The 27,521-nt window shown below is 38.1% G+C and overlaps 1 protein-coding gene across 3 annotated transcripts in view; it reads right to left on the reverse strand.

Moving 5' to 3' along the window:
- LOC129723262 (uncharacterized) overlaps positions 1-27,521 on the reverse strand; it is a 96,209-nt gene that overhangs the window by 57,265 nt on the left and 11,423 nt on the right. Inside the window, exon 2 of one of the 3 annotated variants that reach the window (XM_055677375.1) lies at positions 12,569-12,609. The exons of 1 other annotated variant lie outside the window; for it this stretch is intronic. The gene's annotated coding sequence lies outside the window, so the exon portion shown is untranslated. The remainder of the gene's footprint in view (positions 1-12,568; positions 12,610-27,521) is intronic. One more of the 3 variants, XM_055677376.1, reaches the window with a different exon arrangement.

Here is a 27,521-nt window from a genome sequence, read left to right on the forward strand (position 1 = left end):
AGAAAAGTTGTCCAGGAATCCTTGGAAATTTCTAAATCCAAGATGGCGACTTGTATGAGGGCTTCTGGGATTTTATTCAAAATGACCAAATACCACCCAATATGGGCATTTTTTTGCGTTCTAAGAATATTGGTATTGTAAGACTTTGGTTATTTGAAGTAATAATTAAGCTTCAAGATGTGAAATGTTATATAATACTTGAGAGGTGGCTTGTGCTGAATGAGCAGTGGATGTAAGGAACGATTGTAAGATTAGAAACTTTCATAACTCAAAACGTGGTCGTTTATACATACGAACTTACACACGAACAGAGATGTACACACTTACAATCAAAATTGTAACATACATACACACATACAACAAAGTACAAACGCACATACACACACACATACGAACATTCACACTTTTTAGGTTTTTTCTTGTAAAAATTGATGCAGAACACAATAATAAACCATACTATCCAAGAAAAACCGAAATCTGTTAACATATACTAGAGTTATAGCCAAACAAAATTTCGGTAATTAACATAACTACCATTTCGTTGAAAGCAAAAATGGCACATGTCCAGTTTGAGCATGAAGGATGCATTATAGCTTGATAATATTTGAACATTAGAACATTCATGCCTTGAACAAAGTTGTTCAAGTGATTAGGTTCTGTTTGTTGAGAAATTTTTTCGCGACTTGGCGCTAGTGTACATGTGAGTATTTTGTAATAGAAGATATTTTGCCTATTTTACATTGACTGGGGACAACTCAAAAGTGTCTCTGGGAATATTATTGCGTCGAAAGAAAAAATTACACACTGGACCCGAGTTCAGCTGTCGGATCCACAAGCACCGAAAAAGAGGCCAATTTCTAAAAGTGATCCTGCATCTTATTTATTACTAGGTGAACAACTATAAGAAAAATGTTCTTTTGACCGAAATATGGCTCAAAGTGGTTACCAGGCGATCTTTCGAAGGAGCCGGAGTGGTCCTGGAGCTTTGCTTTTTTCAAAACCACTCCTGGGTGGTCAACTAGAAAAAAATGATTTTTTGACCGAATTATAATTTAAAGTGGTAAGTGACCCACCTGAATAACCGTAAAAGAGAACAATTTTCGAAAATGTTACCAGTTTTTGCTAAACAGGAGCAGTTAAGTAGAATGCAAATGGTCTTATGACCGAAATATATTTAAAGTTGTGCCCAGTAATGGAGAAAATCACCTCTAGCAATTTTGAATACATACAAAGCAAGCCTAAGATGTGTTGACATCGTAATCAGTATGCCATTAACAAACTATCGGTGTTGATGCACTCTCTTTGCTTTCCTTCCTACGATATATTTCTTGTCATTAGTATACACCACAACACATGTGGACAACTCGGTATATAACATAGTCTTTTCGGCAGCCGAGCAGGAAAGTCGTTTTTCTAGAGTGCTCTGCGGATCACCGAAACTAATTTCCCGCTCTCTTTTTTAGCGTACGCGCGTGCAGTAGTGTTGTTTGGTGTGCGAATACGCGTCGTTTTTGGTGGGGGAGCCCCGACTGCCGAACAGCGCCAGTGGTAGTGGTGCTAATCGGCGCGATTGCTGCGTGCGCGTGTGAAGGTGGTGAGTCGTGCTTGTTTTGGCGCGAGTGCTGAAAGGTGTCGTGCTGGTCCAGCATCAGCGTAGGTCGATTACCGCAGCAGAGGAGTACGGAGCTGTGGTAGTGGTTAGTTGGCGCGTGTGCTGTGGAACCCTGACGGGAGGAAAGCGTACGGCGTCGCCGCTCTGCAGTTGAAGAGACAGCGCAAGCAGTGCTGCTGATTCACATACATATAAAGATAAGTGACACAACCTTTATTTTTTTTTTTTAACTTTTTATTTTCGTATATACATACAGATATATTTCGATTTCGTATTTCCTCTCCTATTTATATATAGTCATACTCTTTAGCTTTAAATATATAAGTATTTCAATATATTCCATATATTAATTATTAGCGGCATATAGTTCACAACCGCTATGGCGGTAGGTGGATTGCCTATTCCACCGGACATCTCATCTTGCTCAGAAGGTGACGAGCCCGGGATGGATTTTTCTGACATCCCGAATAATGAAAATAACGCTTTTTTCGATGTCGTTAAAAAGCGTAAAAGACCCCGTAAAACTGCCCCGGTTATCCCATCCAGTTAAGATGAGTCAACTCGGGTTAAAATGTATCAGGTTAACCAACCTGGTCTACGTTGGGTCGTGTATTTCCGACCCAAAAACAAGCCTCTCAGAGTTTTACAGATATGCAAAACTCTAAAGGAAAAGTACTCGAGCTTGACCGAGGTCTACAAGGTCAAAGCGGATAGACTCAAGGCAACATTCTCGGTTCCCCGACAAGCAAATGCTGTCGTCCAGGATCCAAATTTCAATATCGAGTACCGCGTTTATATACCGGCACGCGTAGTTGAAATAGAGGGTGTTATAACCGAGGCTGACCTCACCGAAGAGGATGTTGTGAAAGGTATTGGATGCTTTAAAAATCCATCCCTTCCTGAAATAAAAATCCTCGAATGCAGGAGAATGTATTCGAAAGATAATACGGGCAATTATTCCCCAAATGACTCGTTTAGAGTGACTTTTGAGGGAAAAGTACTCCCGGATTTTGTCGAGCTCCACAAGCTTCGACTACCCGTGAGACTTTTCTTTCCAAAAGTCATGACGTGTACGAATTGTTTGCAGTTAGGGCACACGAAGACCTACTGCAACAAGAAACCTAAATGCTCCAAGTGTGGTGAAATCTCCGAGATTAACCACGCTTGCGGCGATCAAGAGACAAAATGCTGTCTTTGTGGTGGTGATCCACATGAAGTCGAGGCGTGTCCAAAATATAAACAACGCTCAGAAGCGTTAAAAAAATCGACAAAACAACGCTGTAAGCAGTCATTTGCACAGATGCTGAAGACTGCCTTACAGCAACAGGAAAACCCATATTCTAGCTTGGAATATGACGATCCCAATGATGATGAAGAGGTATATCAACCTCTTCCGTCAAGTGGAGCCGTGCGTAAACGACCAAGCGTATCTTCCCCCAAGCTTCCTAAAAAGGAGCAGAAGAAAACACATATAGATACCCCAAGTGGTCCACCTTCCAAGCAAAATATTGCTAAGCCGTCACCTCCAGGATTCAAGCTTAATCCTGAGGGTAACAATTTCGATAAAGAGTTTCCCAAACTACCAAGAATCTGCTTCCGCCAAAAAACAGTCATCGGAATCTGAAATACCGACCACTGATGGACGTATCTCATTCAAAATGATCGTTGAATGGATATTTACCAATTTTGGTCTATCTGATTCCCTCAAGAGTATGATTTCGGCTTGGCTTCCAACAATTTGCATGTTGGGTAAGCAATTAAGCACCAAATGGCCCCTCCTCGCGTTCGTATCCTTCGATGTCTAAATCAGACAGCCGAAGTGACGAATCGATAACGAGGATCATACAATGGAACTGTAGAAGCTTGATCCCCAAATTAGATAAATTTAAACTCCTGCTTCACGATAGCAAATGCGATATTTTCGCGCTATCTGAAACATGGTTGTCAACTGATACGACACTAGCCGTTCAAGACTTCAATGTCATCCGTTTAGACCGAGGAAACTCTTATGGCGGAGTGCTCCTTGGTATCAAAAAATGCTACCCATTCTTCCGAATTCTTCTCCCAGCAATTGATGCAATAGAAATTGTTGCTTGCCATATAACAATTGCCGGGGAGGGCCTCACTGTCGCATCAGTCTACATTCCGCCTAGAGCGGTTATTAACCGGTTGCAGCTGTCACAAATAACGGAACTGCTTCCGTCTCCGCGCCTCATCCTGGGAGATTTCAATTCTCACGGTACGGCGTGGGGCGCACCCAGGAATGATAGCCGCGCTGTTCTAATTGAAAGCTTTCTCGATGACTTCGATATGACCTTATTGAACATACCTGGGTTAGCTACGAGAATTGCAAGGCCTCCAATACGAGAGAGCACATTAGACTTGTCGATGTGTTCCTCCTCAATGGCTTTGGACTGCAAATGGGAGATTATTCAAGATCCCCACGGTAGCGACCATTTGCCAATCAGTATTTCGATTAAGAGCAGGCTCCATTCTGCTACCACAGTCGAAGTAGAGTATGATCTTACCCGGAATATTGATTGGGAAAAATTCTCGAACACAATATCCCAGGGTCTCGAAACAACGGATGAGCTTTCTTCATCCGACGAATACAACTTCCTTGCAACATTAGTGCTGGATAGCGCGTTGCAATCTCAGAAGAGACCTGCCCCTGAGAACAAGTTGAAAATTCGTCCCAACAAGCAATGGTGGGACAAAGAATGCACCGAGATGAAAAAAGCTCTAAAAGCATCATACATAGCATTCAGGGATGGTGGTTCAATTGAGCTTTATGATCAGTTTAGGGAGCTGGAAATAAAACAGTCTAAGCTACACAAACTGAAAAAAAGATCATACTGGCAAAATTTCATAAGCTCGTTACCCAGAGACGCTTCTATGAGCTATCTCTGGAATACGGCTCGAAAAATGTGCAATAGGTCGGACAGTAATGAGGCTAATGAATACTCTGAACGTTGGATCTATGATTTCGCGTAAAAGGTATGCCCAGACGCTGTCCCATCACAGCAAAAATTTAGCGATACAACAGCTATTGAAGAATCAGAATTTACCATGTTGGAGTTTTCAGTTGCCCTCGCGTCTTGCAAGAACAAGGCTCCAGGACCGGACAGGATCAAATCTAATTTGATGAAAAACCTGCCGGACTCGGCCAAGCTACGATTTCTTAAACTGTTTAATAAGCTTATCAGGAACAATATGATTCCGGAAGCTTGGAGACAGGTTAAGATTATCGCAATCAAAAAGCCAGACAAACCTGCCGCAGATCACCGCTCGTACAGGCCGATCGCGATGCTCTCATGCATACGCAAATTGCTTGAAAAAATGATCCTGCGTAGACTTGACAACTGGGCAGAAACAACTAACCAACTTTCAGAGACCCAATTCGGCTTCCGTAGGGGCAAGGGCCCTAACGATTGCCTGGCATTGCTAGCCACAGAAGCGGAAATGGCTCTTGGCAGCAAACAACAACTGACCTCGGTTTTCCTGGATATCAGGCGCATTTGATTCAGTTTCAATCGAAATTCTTTCCGAGAAACTGCATCAGAGAGGATTCTCCCCTATATTAACAAACTTTTTGATCAACCTGCTGTTTGAAAAGCATTTACTTTTCAACCACGGTTCTTCAACAATAACACGAACAAGCTACATGGGTCTCCCCCAAGGCTCTTGTCTGAGTCCGCTGTTGTACAACTTCTACATCAGTGACATCGACACATGCTTGACGGACGGCTGTACAATGCGCCAGTTAGCTGACGACTGCGTTGTATCAGTCACGGCGACTCTAGCTGTAGACATGAAAAACAGCCTGCAAAATACGCTAGATAATCTGACCGGTTGGGCCAGTTGTCTTGGAATCGAATTCTCGCTTGAAAAAACGGAGATGGTAGTCTTTTCAAAAAAGCGACCACCACCTCGCTTCGAGCTAGTTCTGTCCGGAATACCCATCACTCAGTCACCTAGCTTCAAGTATCTAGGAGTGTGGTATGACTCTAAGTGCACATGGGAAAAACATGCCAATTACCTGAAGCAAAGATGCCAACCAAGAATTAATTTTCTTCGGATGGTAACAGGAACATCATGGGGAGCGCATCCAGAGGATTTATTACGACTCTACCAAACCACTATTCTCCCCGTAATAGAATACGGCAGCATATGCTTCAGAGGAGTCGCAGCCTCACACATGCTGAAGCTAGAGAGGATACAATACCGTTGTTTGCGTATCGCTCTAGGCTGCATGCAATCGACACATACCATGTCTCTAGAGGTCATTGCGGGAGTACTACCACTCAAAGAGAGGCTATTCGAGTTGGCTCTTCGTTTCCTCATCAGATCGGAGATAGCAAACCCAATGATAATCGAGAACTATGAGAGGTGTTTGGAAGTTGTTCAGAAACCCTGTATGTCAGTATACCAGCGGTTCATGACCATGGAGATAAACCCTTCGGTTGTTGCTCCATCCCGTGAGATTTCAACATCGCTCAACAATTCTTCTGTTGTATTTGATTTGACGATGAAACAAGAAATCCATGGAATTCCCGAACACCTCAGACCAACAGTTGTGCCATTAATATTTTCGGCAAAATTCGACCACCTCCCAGTACAGAACTCCTTTTTCACGGACGGATCTGTGATGGATGGACAATCCGGATATGGCGTTTTTAACACAGATCATCACATATCCCGCAAACTGGCACAGCCTTGCTCCATATATGTAGCTGAATTAGCTGCCATACACAATTCGCTGCGAATTATCGAGCTCAAGACACCAGGCAATTATTTCATCTTTTCGGACAGCCTCAGTTCTATCGAAGCTCTCCGATCGATTAAACCGGTCAAGCACCCGTCCTATTTCCTCCCGGAAATTAGACGGATATTAGAAGTGCTGGTTGATCGGTCTTTCATTATCTGCTTTGTGTGGGTCCCCTCTCATTGCTCAATCCCAGGCAATGAAGAAGCTGATTTATTAGCGAAAAGGGGTGCCATAGAAGGAGATATATTTGATAGACCGATCATCTATACCGAGTATTTTCACCTGCCTCGACAACTGGCCCTGGCAAACTGGCAGGAAAAATGGGATAAAGACGATCTTGGGCGATGGATGCACTCGATTTCGCCCAAAGTGTCTACAAAAGCTTGGTTCAAAGGGTTAGATTTAACTCGAGATTTCATTCGAGTTATTTCGCGCCTAATGTCCAATCACTATGTTGCAAACGCACACCTTTATCGAATAAACTTAGTCGATAGTAATCTGTGCGAATGTGGAGGGTACGAAGATATAGATCATATAGTCTTCGTATGCCCTAAGTACCACAGAGCAAGGACCAAGCTTATTGATTCCCTCCGAAAACAGAAAGTGACATTTACAATGCAAGTACAGGATGCGCTTGCTAGCCGCAACCCAGCGCTTGTAATACCTATTTATGACTTTTTAAGAGATATCAAGTATCGAATTTGATTATCTCCTTGCTTCTTCTTCTTATTTTTCCAACACAACCTCCATCAAAAAGTTTCACACTAATTCTGTTCCTTTTTTTTTTCTTTTATTGATCTTTTTAGAGACACATGAATCATCGCTTCTTTCTGAGAGACATGATCCACCAAACATAGATATAAGTTTTGATTTCTAAAGATATAAGGAACCATCACACCTTAACGAATAGTATTAAGAATTGATATTTACTCATACAGAGAAGAACTTTATGTATTATTGTTATTGTTAGCCGTAGGTTTAAATGATATGTATTTTTAAATTGTATTTATAAAAGAGAAAAGATGAGAGGGTTTTTATGCCTGTTTGAGGAGGAGCAGTCGGGATACAGGCTCTACTCAAGCTGGCTTTTCCCTACTCCAAAAGATATTCGGCCCCGTTATGCTTTGCGGTTGGGCCTAAATAAATATTAGAGTTTAAAAAAAAAACACTCGATATATGGGTAGTTATCATCTATTCGTAGTCATTTGACTAATGAATATGATTTTTGTCAAAAAAGAAAGTAAATTACAGTGTATGCTCTCCTACTCGTGCTCAACTCAACCGCTGCCGAAGTGGTCCCTTCCACCACACTTTTCCGCTCGCCTTTGCTGATATTCTCCTGTTGCTATCCTTTCTTCCCCTGCAACGAGCGAATCGCTTCTAAAATCTATGCAATCTGAAATCTGAAATCTATGCAGCAAATCATTATTTCATGATGGGTTGAGAGAATCCAGGTTTAGTCGCAATCTGTTACACATCAGGAGTTGTGCACCACCAAGGAGTGGATTCAGAGCTTGAGCTTGAGCTTGACAACCGCACATGTCGTAGTTGCTCCTCCGTGATTGATCTGAGCTAATAAAGTTGCACAAGGGCCCACGTATGAGGCTACTTTGGATTAGTTAGCCCTCTTCAGTGTAAACAATTCAGTAACTACCGCCTTGTATAGATCGATAAACAGTCGTTGTTGGCGGAGACCGATTTTGCCTCAGCATCTCCGCGACTGCGACGGAAAGTTGTGCACGAATTTAACTCATTACGAAGGCGTAAAAAGCGACTTTAGTGTATTGTGATAATCGGTCCAGCCATCTCTGAGATGTTTTTTGTATACTTTCAATGTGCTTTTTGAAAATTAGTTGGTCCCAATTTCCACATTTCACATTCATCTTGATAACGTTAACGTATATGAGAAAAATGCCTCTGTGTGCACAGAGCAATTATTTCGTGCAATCTTAAGGTAGATGAACCCATGTAACATTTCAGGTTTTAAAGTGTACTACAAGTACAAAATAAGTTTTAAGAGAGTCTCCAAGAGTCTCGGGAAAGGGTGGTCCTGTCAGTAGGATCGTAGCGCTAGCTGTCCTGCACATTAAACAGTTTGCTGCGAAGCCTGTGTATAACAAAAAGAAGGTCAAGTTCCGCATCGTACTTTTTACTTTTATACCAAAAACTGGGAAATGTTCATAAGAGCAACTCCAGTGGAATAACCTTCAGATTCGCTAGCTCGAGTAATGCTCATTTGAAAAAACACTTACAGTTTCTTTTTTTTTCCTTCGAATCAACACCCAGGCACAGTTCAAGAAAATTTCAGCCTCTAATTCATTAAACCAACTATAAGCTCTATTACAATAGTTGCTTTTCGACGAAATCCCTCGCCAATCATTAAATCGTTCTTCTTCGCCCTCGCTGTACGCGATGCGACAATGAAAAGCCACGAACAAACAACTTAAATCATCAATTTCCTGTTGTCAGCCAGCTGTGCTTCTGTTGTGGAATCGTCCGAATCGCGCGTATGTGGCAGCCCTCATCAAATAGTGAATTGTTATAATTTTAATCAATGACTCCCATAAAGCGAGAAACCAGCCCGTACCGAGCCCTCGAGATAGTGACACTGTGTAAGGCCGCAGAGAGCGATGCTGGGGCTATGACATTTAGCTTGATCTCCTTAGCGTGAATGCGCAGCATCAGCTGCCCGCAGCAGAACAGGATATGAAAAAATGTGACCCGTCGCTGTCTCGCGCGGAAGCTCGGAAGGGTGGTGATAATAATAATAACGGATGATTGCACACCTTAGCATATCCCTCGGGCGTTACACGGTGTGTCCGTTAGAGATTGGCGAGCGAGGAGCAGAGAGGCTTCCCGCGGGACTTTGGTAGCTCTGGTTTGACTACTCGGCAGGTCGCGATAATAGAATTTAATGATGATAAAGGGTAATTACTGTTAGAGCACGGAATGACTATCATCACGAAGAGATTTTATTAATTTGATATGGTACGTGTGTGCTAGAGTAATGTTGGAACGATTATCTGTTCGCAAGCTGTCTGCTGGGTATTTGAACGAATTTAAATTAATTTTGCACTTCTTACTGCAGCAAACACGCTTATGACAGTCATTGAGGAACGACTCTGTCTTACAAAATAAATGATTACGTCAAATTACCGACACAGATGAGAGCAATTCTGCCAAGATGAAATTAAGATATCCGCTGTAGGTAGTTGAGAAATGCTCTGCAAGCAAGCTTCGGTGTACAGTACAGGACAGGCAGGTTGGCTGCCGGGTGGAATGGGGCAATTTGTTAGGAGGATACTAACGGTACCTTCGAATGGACGAGAGTCACGTTTAGCCGATTTTCAATCGCCTTGCCTTTTGCTTGACTTAACCCTTGAACTATCTGGATAAACTTTCTCTCCTGGAAATCGGGAGGAAAAGATTTATCTATTTTTAGCGTTCTCCAGAAACATCCTTGATGCGCACTGGAGGCGTGTATTAACCGGAGAACTGCTATTCGCAACTCGTTGTACGAGAAAGGTAAATACTGATAATAAATTGTGTAATTTAATCGCTAGACTTTATCGGTTTTGTTTCTATTTCATCTCCTGTTCGTTAGGTTGTGGGCACGGAATTGCCTGGATGCAGCGCACTCGCAGGCAGATGCATGCACACAAAGGAAGTTGTCAGAGAATATGAAAAGTTGTTTTCCTTCTAGGAGGAAACAAATTGGCGACCGGCCGGCTTGTTGTGAAGCTCAAAACCGACTGGATAAGAATTTGCCATTTTTATACGTTTCTTCTTCTTCTTCCTCCTTTTCTGGTTTCCACCGTCTCTTCTGCAGCTCGATGCAGCACAGGATGGAAATCGAAGTTTCTTTATTGCAAACTATAACTTACCATAAGTGCTCGGGTTCGATCGAGATCGATGGCGATACTGCAGGTTGTTCTACCTAACGGTGCTCGCGCTCGTTGCCTTGGTGTTATAAACTGGGCAATCGATCCTGGTCGGTTTAGCGGCACCGGCAGTACATCGGAGGTAATCGATCCGACAGTGCTGTCACGGGAGACAATCTGTTTACCATTTGAAATTTGAATTTCTTTATAACTCCTATGTAAGCAATATCGAAAAATTAAAAACAGCGTACGAATAACATTTGACCACTTTGTTGACATAAAAAAATTCCATTGCGATCATCGTAACCTTTGAACCCCGGAAGAGTACCTGCCACATTTGCTGCCAACACAAAATAACGCACCGTAAACGTTAGTTTAACCTTCAACGCACAGCGACGACGCATCACACACAAGTGCTTTACGAAGCTGTCAAAAAGCTACCAAAACTGTTTGCCTGCTATATCCAATGTCATAAGTCATGGAAGCATATAGTTAACAACAGCACGTCATCTCGGTTCGTTAATAGTTTGGTAATGTGTTGGATGGAATTTCACCACTGAACTGCTTGGTAGCTCTAGCACGTACAGATGGCAAATTTTCCCAAAAATAAAAAGATTTGAAAACGGCAACTGTGACCGGCAAAAGAGACTGCACAGCAGGGACGCCATAGAAGGATTACACAACCGTTAGAGATCGGTTCCCATTCTACTATTACTTACACTTCCTGAAACGATTCCGCGGCGGCTTTACCAGCGAAGAGCGTGCTTTCGAGTTATAAATATAATTTGCATAAATTAATGACCGACGGTCAGCTTTCCTCTTCTGAAAGTCGCCTGCCGGCACAAGCCGATGACAATCGATGACCGTACTACTGGAAGCCCCATCATCGGCGGCAGAAACGGGCCATAAAAATATGGGACACACAGATTCGTGCCGGAGAGTCGTGGCTCGGTTGGATTTAGTACAAACTTAATTTCGCCGATGGCGACTGACTGATAGCGCAGATTCAGGCTGCACCCGGCGACAGTAGAAAAATAAAGGCACAATTCAAGATCATGGATTATTACCAACTGTGTGTACAATTCTCGTTGCTTTAATATTTTTAAATAGCTCTAAAGGATAGTAAAATTATACATCGACATATCAGACAGAGTAATGCGATAGGGAGAAAAACGTAAAGCTGGCGTTAAAAGCTGGACACAGGGAATCAACCGAAACACTATCATTATGCAGACTTTTTTCCGTTCGAATCTTTTCTAATCGTGATGAAGTTGACGACGGTTGCCGAAACTGGTCAACTTTCAGTAGCCAGCTTATAGCAAGCAAGCAGTCGTCTCAATCGGTGGGCCGAAGCCCCATAATGATGATAGGTTCTGCTGACCGGTTAGGATCTGATAACATCGAGCCAGTGTTAGTGGTTCCGGAAGAAAAAACGAGCGGTTCGAAGACGGTGATGATTTTCTCTTTTCTGGAGCAATATCATAAATGCTTTCTGAGCTGTGGCATAAATTGGATACCAGCTCTGTATTCGATGTCAGCAAATTTGTGATATTTGCTGTGTTTGCAACTTTGATGACTAACATTGTTGCTGACGTTTGGTAACATGGAATTTTCTAGATACAGCAGACTAATTGGAAACAAATTTGATAGTATCATTTACAACAAGTGACAAACAAAACCAACTTGAACTAGTGGCTCCAAACCGGGGGTTCACGGTAAATTTGACAATGGATTAAAATTTCTTTTTATTTATTCCTGTGAGAGTAGACTTCCAATCCTTCTGTAAATTAAAACCACGACATGAAGCAAATTAGGCGTGCAGGACGATGTGAGTCTGACAAACACAGCTTTGACCACTGACTTTAACGGTTCGGCGCTCATCTCGGCAATCGATTTCATTGATTCTTATTAATATTGAATCTTGAATCGAACAGCGAATGTGGTTTACTCTCATGGCTAAAACGGTTCGGTTACCGATTCGCAACGCCTCTTTATATGAGGTTTACCCCCAGGCATTGTGCGGGAAATGAAGGGGAGTGAAACAAAAGCACTCGATCGATGAATTTAAAAACTGGATCAATGGAACGGAATGGTCAAGATCGTCAAATCATTTTACTGTTGGCAGAGTAAGCAAGTTCATGTGTCAAGATCAATGAATCTTTGCGTCGAGCTGCAAATGCATTCGCTGTTTGATGTTTATGCAAAATAAATAAAGGCAGTCATTGTTCCTAGGTTTTCGATGCGTGATATTGGGTTTCATTTGAGAGCGTGGGGTACTTGGCTGCGAAGGACATTGAATTCGCTTACCTTCAGCGTTGACACCTTAAAATTAATTATGATAGGCACTGCTGAAAAGACCAACGAAAGAAGGATAAGTGTAATTCCCGATCAAATCATAATGCAAATTTGATAATGATTTAATAAAATTTCACAGGCGAAAGTTTATGAAGAAAAATACATATAAATTAACATGTGAGTCAAACAAAACGAACACGTAAATAATAAAATGGGGAGCTTGGTAACCGCCAGGTTACAGAGGCCGATTTGACAAGTAAGTGGGTGTATTTTCTTGTTGTAATAAAACCGACCAGAGGAACACATACATTAAACCTCCCGATGGATTATTAACTGGCGATACTTGGCAGCTGGAATAGTAAGCGTGAAAACAAGAGGTGAAACACACAAGAATGGATGAAATATAGGAAACTAACATAGTTACTCTCGATTGCTAATGATCGAACTGCGGAATACGACAGACATCCGGGTAATATCACAGTAGGTCAATGTTTCTGGTCGCAGTAAGCGGTCCAAACAAAAAAAAAGTTTTTTTAACACGCATAACTATGATTATAAATTTTGCAAATTTTTTGAGTTTTTAGTAGTTCACAAAGTAGTTTTCATTTTAATTATCCATTTATTTGCAAACTGCATTTTTTTAAATTTCACATTTTTTGAAATTACATTTATTTTTCAAATTTTACAAATGATCACTGCTGATTTACAAATCTTTTTCTTCCAATTATACCTATAGAATACGTGTTTTGTATGTGTGTTTGTAAGTAGGTTCTAGCAAAATTCTTAAACGCCTGAACCACGATGGCGACTTTCGGTTACTGTCAGCTGTATAAAACTGTGATAATCGCATTTCCGCTAGATAGCCTTATATGACGACTTCCAATTTCCAGAGAGGTAATAACGTTTGAATATCGGCATTTTCGTCAAGGGTCGTCCACATTCCACGTGAACTCTAGGGGTTACACAAAGGGGAGCTCCGTAGCCGCAAGATTACAGAGTCTGCTTTGATAAGCAGGTGGTCGTGGGTCGTGAATCTTAGTAGAATAGTAGAATAGCCTTTTGGTTGTCAAAGGGCTTTAGCATGGGTTTTTATTCTCAGGCTCCCCACCACGTACTCTTCCTTCGATCTGAATTCTACAGTACCCCCTGTTGACTCTCCTTCTAACAAAAAGAAGTTCCTACTATAATCAAAACTGGGGTGAGTAACTTATGCAAGTTCTCTCCAGGGAACTGTAATTAGGCGATATTGTTAGGATGGACAGAGGCTCGGTATTGTAGAGCAGTGAGCTTGAAATGGAAAGGTAAAAAATTAGACACAAGCACGGATATGCATGATAAGCGTATCACTTACTTCAATAGTGATGCTGCCAATAATATGAAGTGCGGAGTACAGAAAACACCCAGGTAATATCATAAAAAAATCTTATCTCCAAACAGACTCAAAGTCTAAACAGAAAAAATAGGGGTTACACAATATGCTGCAATGTGCACAAATGCTAATGATATCCGCCTGGAGACGATATTTTTTCCAAAAAAATGCAAATCTGCCAAAAAATTCTACAGATTTGCTGGTTTTAGAATCATTGTTAGCTATTAACAATTTAGTAATTTCCCTCTTGTAATGATCGATTAAAGCGCCGGCCACGTCTTTACGAGCCTATTTTTATAGACTCTTCTGCTGTTCTTTACCGAGCCTCGTTTAGTTTCCCAGCAAAGTATCGGCATTTAAAGCTGCCTGGAGCTGGAGCGGATTTATAGCTGCCTGAACTCACTCTGTTTGAGTTTTTTCTGGAATTTAGCGTGAGGGAAGGGTCATGGGGGAGCCTGAGAATAAACCCATGCCCATGCGTAAAGTCCTTCCTACACCAAACGGTCTGATTCTACTGAGATTCGAACTCATGACCATTCGTTTGGCAAAGCGGACTATATAACCTTGAGGCTGCGAGCTACCTTTATTCTGGTTTTAGAGTCATAGTCAGTAGTGTATTAGATACATTTGGAATGATTTTATTCGTGACTACATCGTTTTTGTTGAAGGGTTTTTAGGACATGTTGAAAACCTCTCAATAACTTCAGATAAAATAGGATATAGTTTTTTATTGTTTTCTCTTATTAGCATCGGTACTTGTATGTTTTTTAGGATAATTTGAAATTTTTTAAGATGTTTTTTGCATGTCGTGAATGTAAATACAGTGAGTATTACGCTGTTGAAAGCTGGGAACGTGGATGCTCTCTCTAAATCGACACCTAACAAGTGGAAAGTTTTTCTCAGCATCTACTGTTCCGATTTAGTTAAAAAAAAAATCAGGAAAAATTATTATTTTTTGGCTCTCCAGACTAGGGTCTTACCTCAAGATCATTTTCTTTATTTTTTTCTGGACTCCTGAAGCGTTCTCATGCATTTTAGTTAATTTGGAATACCTAGTTTTTTTACAGCCCTTGTTGTTCAAGTTTTGATCATATTTTGACTTTTTCTGTTTAATCAAAAGGTTTTTTATATGGACTTCTCTGCGACCAGTAATTTTAATCTTTTGTGGCATAGTTTGAACGTTTCTTGTTGTTCGCATTGTTGTTTATTTTTTTAAATATTTTTTCCTTTGTGCAGTGTCACTTAGTGAGATGTTACCTGCACCGTGTTATAGTGCTTGTATTCACCCAGACTGTTATCTTCTTTATCGACTTAATCATTGCCTCAAGCATGTTTCTAAAGCGGATAACATGCTAGTGTGAAGGAGCTCACAAAACCCGAACTACTCACACAACGAGTAGGCAAAATAGTTGAATGTGGGCAAATCAACCGTCACAAACGCAATAAAAGTGTTTGGAGAACGTTTGTCGACTGCCAGGAAGACAGAATCGCGAAAGTCGTCAAAAGTCGCAAAAGCCAACTGTGAGTGTCGTCTTCAACGGAAAATCGAACTAAAAAACGAGCCGGACTTATAAAAAGTGTGGTTTGAAGAGCAACATTTTAATCGTGAAATGTCCCGTCAACCAGGAAATTTATGTGCAGGGAAGCTTGAAAAAAGTCTGTTACCTTTCCTCAAGCAACACAGTTGATCCGTTCTGTTTTGACCGAATTTGGCATCTTCCCATTACGGAAAAGGGCCATGGAGTGGTGCTAAAACACATGAACCCTCCCAACACACTCCGCTCTATCCAGCTTTACACGAGCGGTAATGGCGGATAGTGCACGCAGCCCATTTTGACGTTTTCTGTAGGTCAGGGAATGTTCAATCGCAGTAACGGAGTAAAAATTATAACAACGTCTTAGCATAGCATAGCAACTTCAACCAACAATGGGCGTTTTGTAATTCAAATTTCGTCGTGCGCATGCGCAGATAAAAATAAACAGAACTGCGTATTAAAGTTGCTATGCTACGTTGCAAAATTTTTATGTTTTTCACTCCGTTATTGCGATTCAAAAATACTCAACCTACAGAAAACGTCAAAATGGGCTGCGTGCACTGTTCACCATTACCGCTCGTGCAGAGCTGGATAGAAAAATACTGAGCTTTCGTCAAGCGGAACCCCAAAAAACATGAAAAACAGTTGTCAGCGTTCTGCGGCGAACAAAGTGACCAAGTAGGCTGTTCAATACTTGAAGGGGGGAGTTAGGAGAGAGGTCCGGCAATTCGTATTCGCTATTCGTATTCTGTACGAATTGAACTTGGCAAAGATACCTTATTTGATTTTCTAATAAAAGAAATGTCTGATTTACACATTTTTTTGTTTTACCAATTTTCGGCCGAAACACCATTTACATCTACCAGAGTATGCATTTAAAAAAAAAATCATATAGTTTTTTCTCAAGCTTGGTATTTTTTGTGGTTTATAGTTATTTTTTCAAATTATTAGATATTAACTTGAAATCAATTTTTTTATGTTTTTTTCTTGTACAAGAGTTTCTCTGCTGCTTCGAATATTTTTTTTTTAAATGCAGAACAAATTTCCATTGTAACCTTTCCGTTGTTTTTTGCTTTTGTGTTTGTAAATTTTTTTAGTAATTTTAGGATGCATTTTTGATTATTATGTTACTGGGTTTTCTAGCTTTTAGAAGCGCTCCAGGTAAATTAAACGCTTTTGGTAAATTTCAGCAAAACTTGAAATGCTTCAGAGTGGTTTCATAGTAGCCGCACATGCAACGTTCGAAATCATTTTTGTTCTTAGTATCTACCAACTTCGAAACAAAAACCAAAATTTAGAATCAGTTTCTGCTTTGCATTTTTCTGATTTTTTGGTGCGTTTCTCAGGTAATTTATGATGGAATATTTCCATCTATGGCTTTTCTCATCTATTAGGCTATATTGGCTATTGGGTTTGGGGCGGAATCTGGAAGTATTATTGTTATTTTTCGCTGACAAATAAACCACAGTCCCAAATAGTTTTTAAAATTTTAATTTTTCTTCGTAAAAAATTGTCCCCGTGGACAATAAGAGGGGAAGAATGTCGATTAGAGAAAAGTTTTGTCAAGTTATCAAGCGATGAGGAAATTGTCCTAACGTCCATTTTAAAATATTGAGATTGAGATCCTGCTCTGAAAATTATTTTTAAAAAGACTGAGAGGACGATCTCAAGAATTTTTTTTTCTTGTTTCAAGAAAAATTTGTTAGCAAACTTTCTAAAATCAACTGAGCAGCGATGTTGAAATCCCTCGGAAAAAAAATTAAATATGACGATTTTTTAAGAATATTTTTTTATTTTCAAGATAACTTTCTCCAGAGAAGAATCTCAGATTCTATTTTTTTTCAATATTTTCAAATGATGCTTCAGACAATTCTCTTGAAGTTATCCATTAACAACTTTTCTCTGTTTGAATACATCGATTTATAAAAAAGGTTCAAAAACTTCAGTCCTTTTCAAATGTTAGTTCTGATAAACATTCAAAAACAAAAATTATAAGAATTTGTTCAAGGTGATAGGGCCTACACACCCACAAAATGCATTGAATTCTGAAAGAGGGTTGCCAGCCTCTCAGTCGAGTTGGCGCGGAATACGTCTTATTCTACAAAGTTTACAAATTGAACTGAGCTTTAAAATAATGATAGAAATATTAAGTTTTTTTATGCAATATCATCAAGTATACAAATTTTGTAAATCGCAAACCTAGAAGTTGCTAGTGTAATACCACAGGATTTTTAAATATTTGTGAATAAACAAAGGCTAGATCAGATTTCTATTCTAAAAATAAAATTATATTTTCCTATCAACTGTATTTTGTTTCTTTAGACATACTTATTTGCTAGCGTCCTTGTGATAAATTGAATTTCCACACTTCGGTATAAATTGACCCGTTCGCGTTTGCACTTGCGCTGCAGTAGGGGAGAACCGTACAAGACGCACCAGATGGGTAAGATGGCCCATGCTATTAATTCCCCAAAATGCTTACACATGTGGCTTTTTATGACGAAATTTTTCGCTTTTCTCATAAAAACCCAGCTTCTCTACAGTTCTCATATAAAAAAGTGTGCCATAGTGACTAAAATACTCAAAAAACTGTGCAATTGGCTGTGGCTCTGTCCAACATGTAATTATTCATGAATTTTATTTGAGCGTTTTTGATTGAACGACTTGTAAATAATACGAAAAACTATGGTTTCCCTAACCTTTAAACTTTTGGAGTTTATAATACTATGAGTATTTCAAATTATTTCACTAACTTTCGTCAACTTTTACCTAAAAACAATCAAAATTAAATAAAGGGCAGAATGCACTATGAAGAGCTTGTAGGAGATTGCTTGACAACTTAGAGCATGTTCCATTATTTTTGATTTTACTTTCGGGACTTCAAGCGCTTCTCACTTCGCGTGCTGATTTCAGCTAGTGGCATATTAGCCTACTGCTTTGGAGCATACTAATCCTTGGTTGTGGTGCGTTTTGGTCACGGGCTTGTTTGGCGGCAATGGTACTTTTTACCAAAAAAGACAATGAAATCGAGTATTTTATAAAAAACTTCGTCATAAAAATACAATAAATAGATCCTACAATCATCCTATACGTTCAATGTCGCTTTGAAATGATTTGAAGCGCTGTAAATCGCGCAAATGCTTAACTGGTGCGTTTTGTACAATCCTCCCCTACTTGTAAGCTGTCGGCGGACGGAAGTGCTGTAAATCCGCAGAAATAAAACTGCTCCCGGTTAACACGAGAATGGTTTCAAGTGCAACCGGAGCTGGAGCCTCACCAACAACAACACCAACAAAAAGAACCACCATTAGTTTGTAGGGCAGATTTAAGATACGACCAGCTTCGCACCCAGCCTCAGCCGAGAGAGTATTACGACCCTTTGGTAAACCATTGGCTGGCAGGCAAATGGATTTACAGAAGGACATGCAGTTTCACTCTCATCTTCTTGCCCGAGAATCATCTAAAGTAGGGCGTATTTTCCAGCCTGGTCCAAGGGGGAAAATTCTGTACAATGCCAATTAATGTCGCATTCATTCGTGCTAATCGCGCTAAAAATCTCTACCCTAAAGCTTGATCCGGAAAGTGAGCTATTTTCCACTTCACAAACACAGCCGTACAGTGCCGTACATGTGAAGCCATCTCCACTTAAAGCCACCAAGCCGCTGTTGTTTGGGTCAAGTGTAATTATGATGTTGGGAAAAAAACTCTCCGAGAAATGTCCCTGGGATTTTTATTTTCTGCGATAAATATCTAGCTTTAACACAGCTCACACAAAAGTAAACTTATGCAGTGCGGTAATCTGGTTTCAAAACTCTCGCCAAAATTCCGACGCTGCGACAAATTCACGACGAACTCAAATTAGCTTTCTAGAGAAGTGTCAGATGAAAATATGACAAAAAAATTAGTTGGGGAGCTTTTACTTCTATGCGGTTAGGATGAATAGATTCATTTTCACACTGCGTCTCTTACGGAAGAAAAATTATGAATTACCTTTCAGTTTCGCTCCGAGCAGAAGGAAAGTTTTGAAAAAAAAGTAAGGCTCGGAAAAAAAACAATTGTTTGAGACTACGCCGTAAGCAGGATATTCGTTATTGTCTCACGCGAAGCTTACTCCACAACACTGGTAGAGTGAACATCTTTGGAAATTATTTTTTTTAACACACATTTGGAGATGCTTTGCCAATATGATGACAGCTCCTTGCTATGAAGTAATCGATCAAATGAGCTGTCTTAAGCAATACTTTCTACTATTATTTTATTTCCTTGTTCGTTTTGTATTCGAACGCCATAAAAGTAGAAGCATCTAAAATGGCGAGAGACAAAAAGAGAGTGCTTAAATATCTAGGGGTGTGCGAAACTGGCTTTTCTGGTGTCGAAACGAAACGAAACGAAATTAACCCTTAATTTCGATTTCGCCAAATTAGTCGAAACGAAATCAAGGTGGATTTCGAGTTCTCGAGACGAAACGATATTGGGCTCTAAATTTCGCGAAATTTCGCGAAATTTCTAAAAATAAAATAAATGTTTCTGAAACATAGCATTACAATGATTTGTAACGTTGGAGCGTACGCTAACGAAGAACGAAGAGTACCGTAGGTATTCAGATATCGATAAACTGATAATGACGAGAAAATCAAAAATGTTAAAAACTAAAATCTTGATGCATTCATTTATACAGATTATATTGCAGGTTATAGCACCTCGATAGATACAAATGATATAAAGGTCAAACTCGAAATGTCTTTGTGAATAATAATTTAATAAACTTCTGAACTGATTCTTTTGGTTTGAATGCAACTATGTTTAAAATAGTAATCCTTCTTTCATAGCACTTTCATCATTCAAAATCCAAGTTTTGTCCTAGAGCTCGAACTGGAAAACATGAGAGATGGGCCCTATGCAAACGTAAAAGCGACGAATCCGATAAGCAATTCCTCGGCGGCCTTCTGATGCATTTCTGCATTCTAAAAGCAGCAAAATTCACAGGAATGGTTAAAAGCTGTAAAACCTTTGGAGGGCAACTTTTTTGTCGCTTTTGTCGACCAGTGTTATTGAATTTTTTTTAACATTGTTTAGTCAGACTAGACTAAGTGACATCTTTATCAATTCGAGGAAAACAAAATTTAAGTTAACTATTCTGTAAACTTTGAAGTTTTCAATATTTTTGCACATTTTTTAATATAACTTGAAATAACTTTTTAACTGAGCAGTTCCACAAAAATGTCCCAGTTTCAATATTTTTTGACATTTTAGATTTGGCCTAAACTTTGCATAAACGTTTCTATAGGCTGAGAAGCTATTGAAAATGCTATTTTGGGAGGGTTATTGTGATTATAAATATTTCCAGAGCCAAAAGATTTTTGATCAGTGTGACGTCTCTGGAAAAGTTTTAGACAGTAATTTTATCTTTCCGATAAAAAAACTCTAAAAAATTCATTTTTTAATGTAAAAGAAACATTAAAATTAAAGCTTATTTTTCAAAAATCTTTTTTTTTTGTATAAAAATTACAAAAAAATTACCGAAGCGATGAAGGAGTCAAAAAAAAGTTATATTTGAAAAAAAATTTACAACATGTTTATTTTTGAAGGGACAATATTGTTATCTACAACTTTGCCAAAGGCACTATGCCAATCAAACCAACTGTTTTGATTATAAAAATACTTTAATTACCCACAGAGTCCAATCCGAGATTAAAATTATTTTTCCAGCTAAATCGGTTTGTTTGACTGGCATAACTAGTGTCTCTGGTAAGGTTGTAGAAAATAATTTTGTCCTAAAAAAACATGCCCTGTGAGTTTCTGCGAGACCAAAAATAATAAAATGCATTTGGGACCATTCCTAAACTACGTGGTCATATTTTGATCCTTTTATACCCCCCTACTCCCCCGTGGTCTTTCGTGGTCTTTTATTTTGTGATCTTATTCTGCAAATATATGTACAATAAAGTATGAAAAATTTATAAAAAAAATTAAGGTTCAAGAAAACTGATTATTAGTTATTGCGCAAATTGTAAATAGAATTTTCAGTATTATCATTTTCTCACAACCAAAATAACAAATAGATATAGTTGTTTAATTTTTGATAACAAATATAATAATTTCCTTACCTGAAAATATTTTAAAATATGTTTTTCTGTTGAGTATATTCAAAATGATTTTTAATTTGTTGTTGAGTATCAAAATAAATAAAATTTGTTTAAGTAGTTTGATCATCTACGATAAAATTTTCGCTTATAGTTATGGTAAATTGTATACTCATCTAGAAATCATCTAGAAAAATATCGGAATATATATAGTTTGCTTGTCTTTCAGTCACGCGCACGACAAACGAAAGTTACTCAAATTGCCTTTTTCCCAAGCAAACTCTGAAGCTGAGGTACACTAAAGTTTGTTTTTTTTTTTTGTGGGTAGCAACGCAAACACTCCTGTTCTGACTACAAGTTACCTTTGCTTTTAGTCCTCCACTCACCTCCTCTCGCCTGGTATGAAGCCAGTCGTAAGGAAATCAAAGCTAATTGCGTCTAAAACTAATATTCGGCACACGTGTTAAATTAGCACATGGCTATAGGTTCTGATTCAGGTGCATCGACAAAAACCGCCAAAAACGTAATAAAGGGTGGAAGGCAATTTTAAGATGTAAGAAAGACATAGTATCAAAGATATCAAGCATGTAAATGAAATCTAAAGTTAACCAAACCACTGTAGGTCGATTATGAACGTTATTTTATAGTTACATGTCCAATAAGTTCTGTAATGTCATGGAATTGACATCAAAATTAGGTTGTCTAGTGATGGAATAAGGCAGTACATGTTGTAATTCATTGATGATAGACTATGAAAATGTCACGAACATGATGGGGATTATAAACCTTTTTGCTCGAGAAAATAAGCAGTTTGGATTTTTTCAATTGTGTAGCAATTTTTATATGATTGAAATTGTAATTTTTCAATAGTACAGTTATTCGAGTGCATAAAGTTGTTTGTTTATTAGAAAATCAATTACGACCGAAGACGTTAACATTTATAAAAAAAAATTGTAGATAACCGGCTGTAACTCGGCAAAGCCATTTTATGCAAACAACATATCGAGTTTCAAGTTTAGCTTATAGCGCCGTGACGAGCCGCACTTGAAATCTATCTAACTTTCTTCCTATTACTCAAGGCTCTAACAAAATTTACAAAAATGTTCTCAAGAAGTTGTACTTAAAGATAGAGCAATATAATTTTTTTTCGATATTTTTAAAAATAGCAAAGACATTTAACCTTCACATGACATGCTGCACATATTGTACCCCAAATTAATTCTTCAAGTGTACTACGACGTTCAAGATGTACGGAGAAAGGGATAATTATTTTGCTGATACGTGAAAATTTTAGCTGTTTCAAAAAAACTTAGAGTATAAGATAAACCCATTCCCGACGAGTGACATTCAAACTTTGATTCAAGTTCAACAATTATACTTGAAAATTTTCACGATGAAATTATTCAGTAAGGTACAGATCGATCTTTAATTTGCAATACAGTTTGTGTTAATTATGTTTATATTTGATGAGTAATAAGAGTTTTTTTTTTCATTTTTTTGAGGTAATAACTGATTTCTCTCAGCCGGGATCGGGTTAAGCTATTGGCCATTATTTTTGAACATTATGTAAAATCTGATCAACAGTTTTGATTTAAGATATTTTGGTATATCGACCTTAAATTTTTAAATTTTTTAAAATTAAACATAGGTTTATCTACTATCCTGCAAATGCGCTACAGTAAGCCAACTTTTTTAATTTTTTATCAAATAGTATTTGTTTACTTATGTAGAAGAAGACGAAAACAAAGAACCCAAGTAACACACGTTGTTATAGAACAGTTGGGATAACTTCTCTAATGCAACCTTCAATTATAGATTTTAGTTGACATTACCTTTTCCATGACATCTCTATCACCAGAAAAGCGCAAAAATTGAAGGCTACTATAACAAGTACTGGTGCTATATGAAGTATTATATAACTCCATGAAAGCAAGCCAACTTGTTAGACTGAAGCTGCAAAATACATCTCCAGGTTATTTTCAAGTTGTAATTGCTAACTAATCAAAACATCGTTGACGCAAGCATAAAACTTCAAAGTGAAAAATTTGCCGAACGGCGCTGATTTATAGTAGGAACAAGAAAAAAATAGTGATTATGGCGTTTCGAATAATCACCGAAAAATAAGAAACAATATTAGATCATCCTTTCGATATTTGTAATACAAAGTTCTACGTACGCGTCAAATTTCATGGTGAAACATTGTTTGTTACTTCTGAAAAAAAATCATGCGCCATTCATTGGATACCGTTTTCTATTTGTCAATCAGTGGAAAACAGATTTTGCATTGCAATTTACCCCACCACCGCATGGGCTTAGTTCGTAAACAATTATCTGGCATCTCTTTCTTACATGCGTAGTAAATCGCAATGTCGTTTTTTTTCTTGGGTGGATCTGCACTGACTCAGTGCAATAAAGAAATTTGCGCATTCGTGGGTCAGAATTCGTTATAACAAAACGCATGCGCAAATGCGTTGCCATGACAACATTTACCCAGCGCATGCGCAAATGTATTGTTAATGTATTGTTAAGCTAGAAAACATTGTTAGATATATGGTAACATGAAGTGAAATGATATTGGTTGCACTGCAAGCGTTTTGTTTATCTTTTCATGGCACATTTTGACCCACCTCGAATAGTTTTATTGAAATCGTTTAAATAATTTCAATAACAATTTGATCAAGCAATTTAGCGTTGGCTGCTGAATACTAAGACCAAGCAAAGCACTTTGCAGGTACGTAGTATCGTTATTAAGCGTGTAATATTGAATTGGTGCGGCTGCTCCGGCTGGGCAATTCAAACACAGTTTTTCTAATAGTGTAAACATCTGGTAGACATTTAGAAAACAAGTGCCATTCATGTAATAGTTATTGTTCGCTTAACCCATGCTGTTGAAAAACATCTCCAAAACCAGGAAAAACCGAGCTTGTTTTCGAAATGTGGTTGAATCACTGATGAAAAATAACTTCTCACAAATGTTGTATTTTAAGTTGTTCTCTGTGCAGTTTTGATAACATCATAAACACAAGTTACAGACGAGCAGCGGTAGTTTATATTCAATAATCTATATAATACAATTATGCTATAAAAGAACTTCTCGAGAATAACAATATAACAACACAAGTTTTCAATTGCGTTTATAGTACTCTTATATGACTACTGTCATTGTGAAGTCTTTTCTAACATGTTTTGTGTGTTACTTGGGAAGTAGACAAAGGTGGTGGTGATGGAATGAGGATTGTTATGTTGTTTCGCAACACTATAAAAGGTTTCTGTGATGAAACGCAAATGTCAGATGTTTCATGCGCGTCATTTATCATGTGTGAAGTTATATCGAAGTATTAGAGAGGGATTTGAACTACCCATCAAAGATTAAAAGAGGACAGTACTTCGTCATTCCAAGCTTTGCTATTGTTAATAACAAATTGCAGAGACAAATGTGTGAATGTTGCATGTTGCATGAATGTTGCTTGTGTGAATATTTTTTTGAGCAATCCAGTATTTTTTCATGAGCAATGGTTTTTTTTTCCTTTTTTTTCAATCACTTTCATTTTCAGTTATTTTGTAAGTTTAGTTTGAATATAACATATGAAACATCAAACAATTGAGAAAATGAACTATTATTCAAGTTATGAAATTTAAAAATAATATTAAATCGTTTTTCGAAAATAATCAAATAATGGAGAAAAAGTCTTTAGATATTGGATGAAACAGCTGTGCAGTGGATCCGTATAAGAAGCGAGATTCAGAGTCGTTTTCGAGTAAGCAATCAATCCACGATCTACTGAACGAAGGATTTATCGTAGTTTAAATAATTAATTTAGTTTTAAATCAGCGCTGGTCATCTGCATCGAATTGTCGATAGTGTCATAGTTACATCTTGAGCTTCAACTCGATTTTTCAAAAATAAAAATTCATCTTAGATTAAATACCAACTTTTAATAGTTTAAAATGCATTTGAAAGTGGCTAGCCTATAACTATCGCTTATAGTTATGGTAAATTGTATACTCATCTAGAAATCATCTAGAAAAATATTTAGTTGATAATAAGTGAAACCTTACTTTTAGTGATTTTCGGATATCGGATTTGTAACTTAGTTTTTTTTTAATAAAATACAAAGTTTTTGAATGTCGAACAAAATATAAACATCTTTCTTTCTTCCTTCAGTTCACGAACATCCAGGTCTTATATATTGTTTTTAAGACCAAAACGTTGATTTGTTTTACCGGTCGTTGAGTATTGAAATATACTTCCAGGAAAAATAACATAAATCCCGACGCAAAGCAAAATAGAACTATTATTCTAAAGAAGTAAATGCCATATAAGGCAAAGCCTGTTTAAAACAAAAAAATATTTCTTCGTTCGGATAAATTTGAAATATGTTTCAAAAATTTGATTACAGTTAATTGCTGACAACTCTCAAACTTTCCGTGACACTTATTAATTAGTCGTGTCAAATAAATTTATTAATTAAAAAATTGCGAAAGCTTCGTCTTGACTTAGTGGCAATAAAAAATTATAAGTCAGAAAAAAGACTACGTGGTCTATTCGTTAACCCCCACACCCCCCACGTGATTTTTCGTGGTCTTTTGATAACCCCCCCGTCTCCCTATATATGACTACGTGGTTTGGGAACGGCCTCTTTGAAACAAACCAAAAATTATTTTTCTTTTAATCAATCAACAGTTAGGATGGAATGTTGTAATGCAACAAACAAATAGTTTTCTCTTCACTCAATTAAGTTATTCGTAATCATCTTCGTTCTCTTATTTCTCGTTCTTTCTAACCTCTCTTTTCTTCTACCTCGTATATTCGTCAAGTGCAAAGTCAGAATCACTTTTATGCTATAATCTGAACTTGTTTTTGACATTGTAAAATTTTGTGTCCCATAAAACAAGAGTAACATTTCTCAGTTATGTGTTCAACGAGAGCGAACCATGTACTTTTTATTCATTCATTGATAAAGTATACTTTTTGGTAACACGTTTAAAATATTTATGATAAGGTAACTGGCAATTTTGAAACCTATGCTGACTTTGAAGTCAGAGTGTTTTGAAACAATACTGAAAATTCAGGCAATAAAACTATTTCTGCTTGACACATCGATCACTAAGTCTGCACACTATAAGGCATGATATCCCGTCAGCCTAGTGATAGCAATGAACTATCTGAAAAAACACATTTAAATACGCTACGGTGTGCGAAGAAGAGTCCTCTAACACAGAGAAATCCGAAAAAACGCTTGAAAATTTTTACAAGTCGAGTAGCATAGAACATTTGGCCTGTAAGATAGAGCTTCAGAGCTTTAGTTTTGACAGAAATTGCTATGCCCTCCTAAACGAAAGACTAAAAGTTACCTCTTTAACCTTGTGGGCTGCAAATATAACCACATTTTGATGTACGTAAAAGATGCGTAAAATTTATTCCTACAAACAAATTACTAGATACCTTGTAGCGCATTTGGACGTCTTCTTATTCCTCGAATATGACTTCAGTGATGACATGAATTTTATGCTCTGCGTGAATAAAAAATGCCGCATGATGTTACGGTTTTGTCTTTAAAAACAAAAATTACCGGCTGAGAGTTTATTCTTCTATGATTGACTTAGTATACCAGATATCTGTTGAGATATATTCAATTTAATTTATAGTCGCAATGAGCACAAACCAAATAAATGTAATAATGTGCATCGGAAATTTGGTCCGAAATTTCGCGAAATTTCGTAATCGTCGAAATTGGAAGTTTAATTTCGCGAAATTTTAGGTGGAATTTAGCGAAATTCAACGAAATTTTTCAGCAATTTCGCGAAACCGAAATTTCGCGAAATTTCGGGAAATTTCGAGTTTTGCGAAATTATACGAAATCATTCGAAATCTCGCACAGCCTTATAAATATCTAGTGATAAGTATCTCTCAATATGAAATGAGTTGGAGGTGATTCGCATTTTACCTGCCACCCTCCGCGTTGGTCGGCATGTGT

This window comes from Wyeomyia smithii, chromosome 2 (assembly GCF_029784165.1).
Source record: "Wyeomyia smithii strain HCP4-BCI-WySm-NY-G18 chromosome 2, ASM2978416v1, whole genome shotgun sequence".
Taxonomy (NCBI): Eukaryota; Metazoa; Arthropoda; class Insecta; order Diptera; family Culicidae; genus Wyeomyia; species Wyeomyia smithii.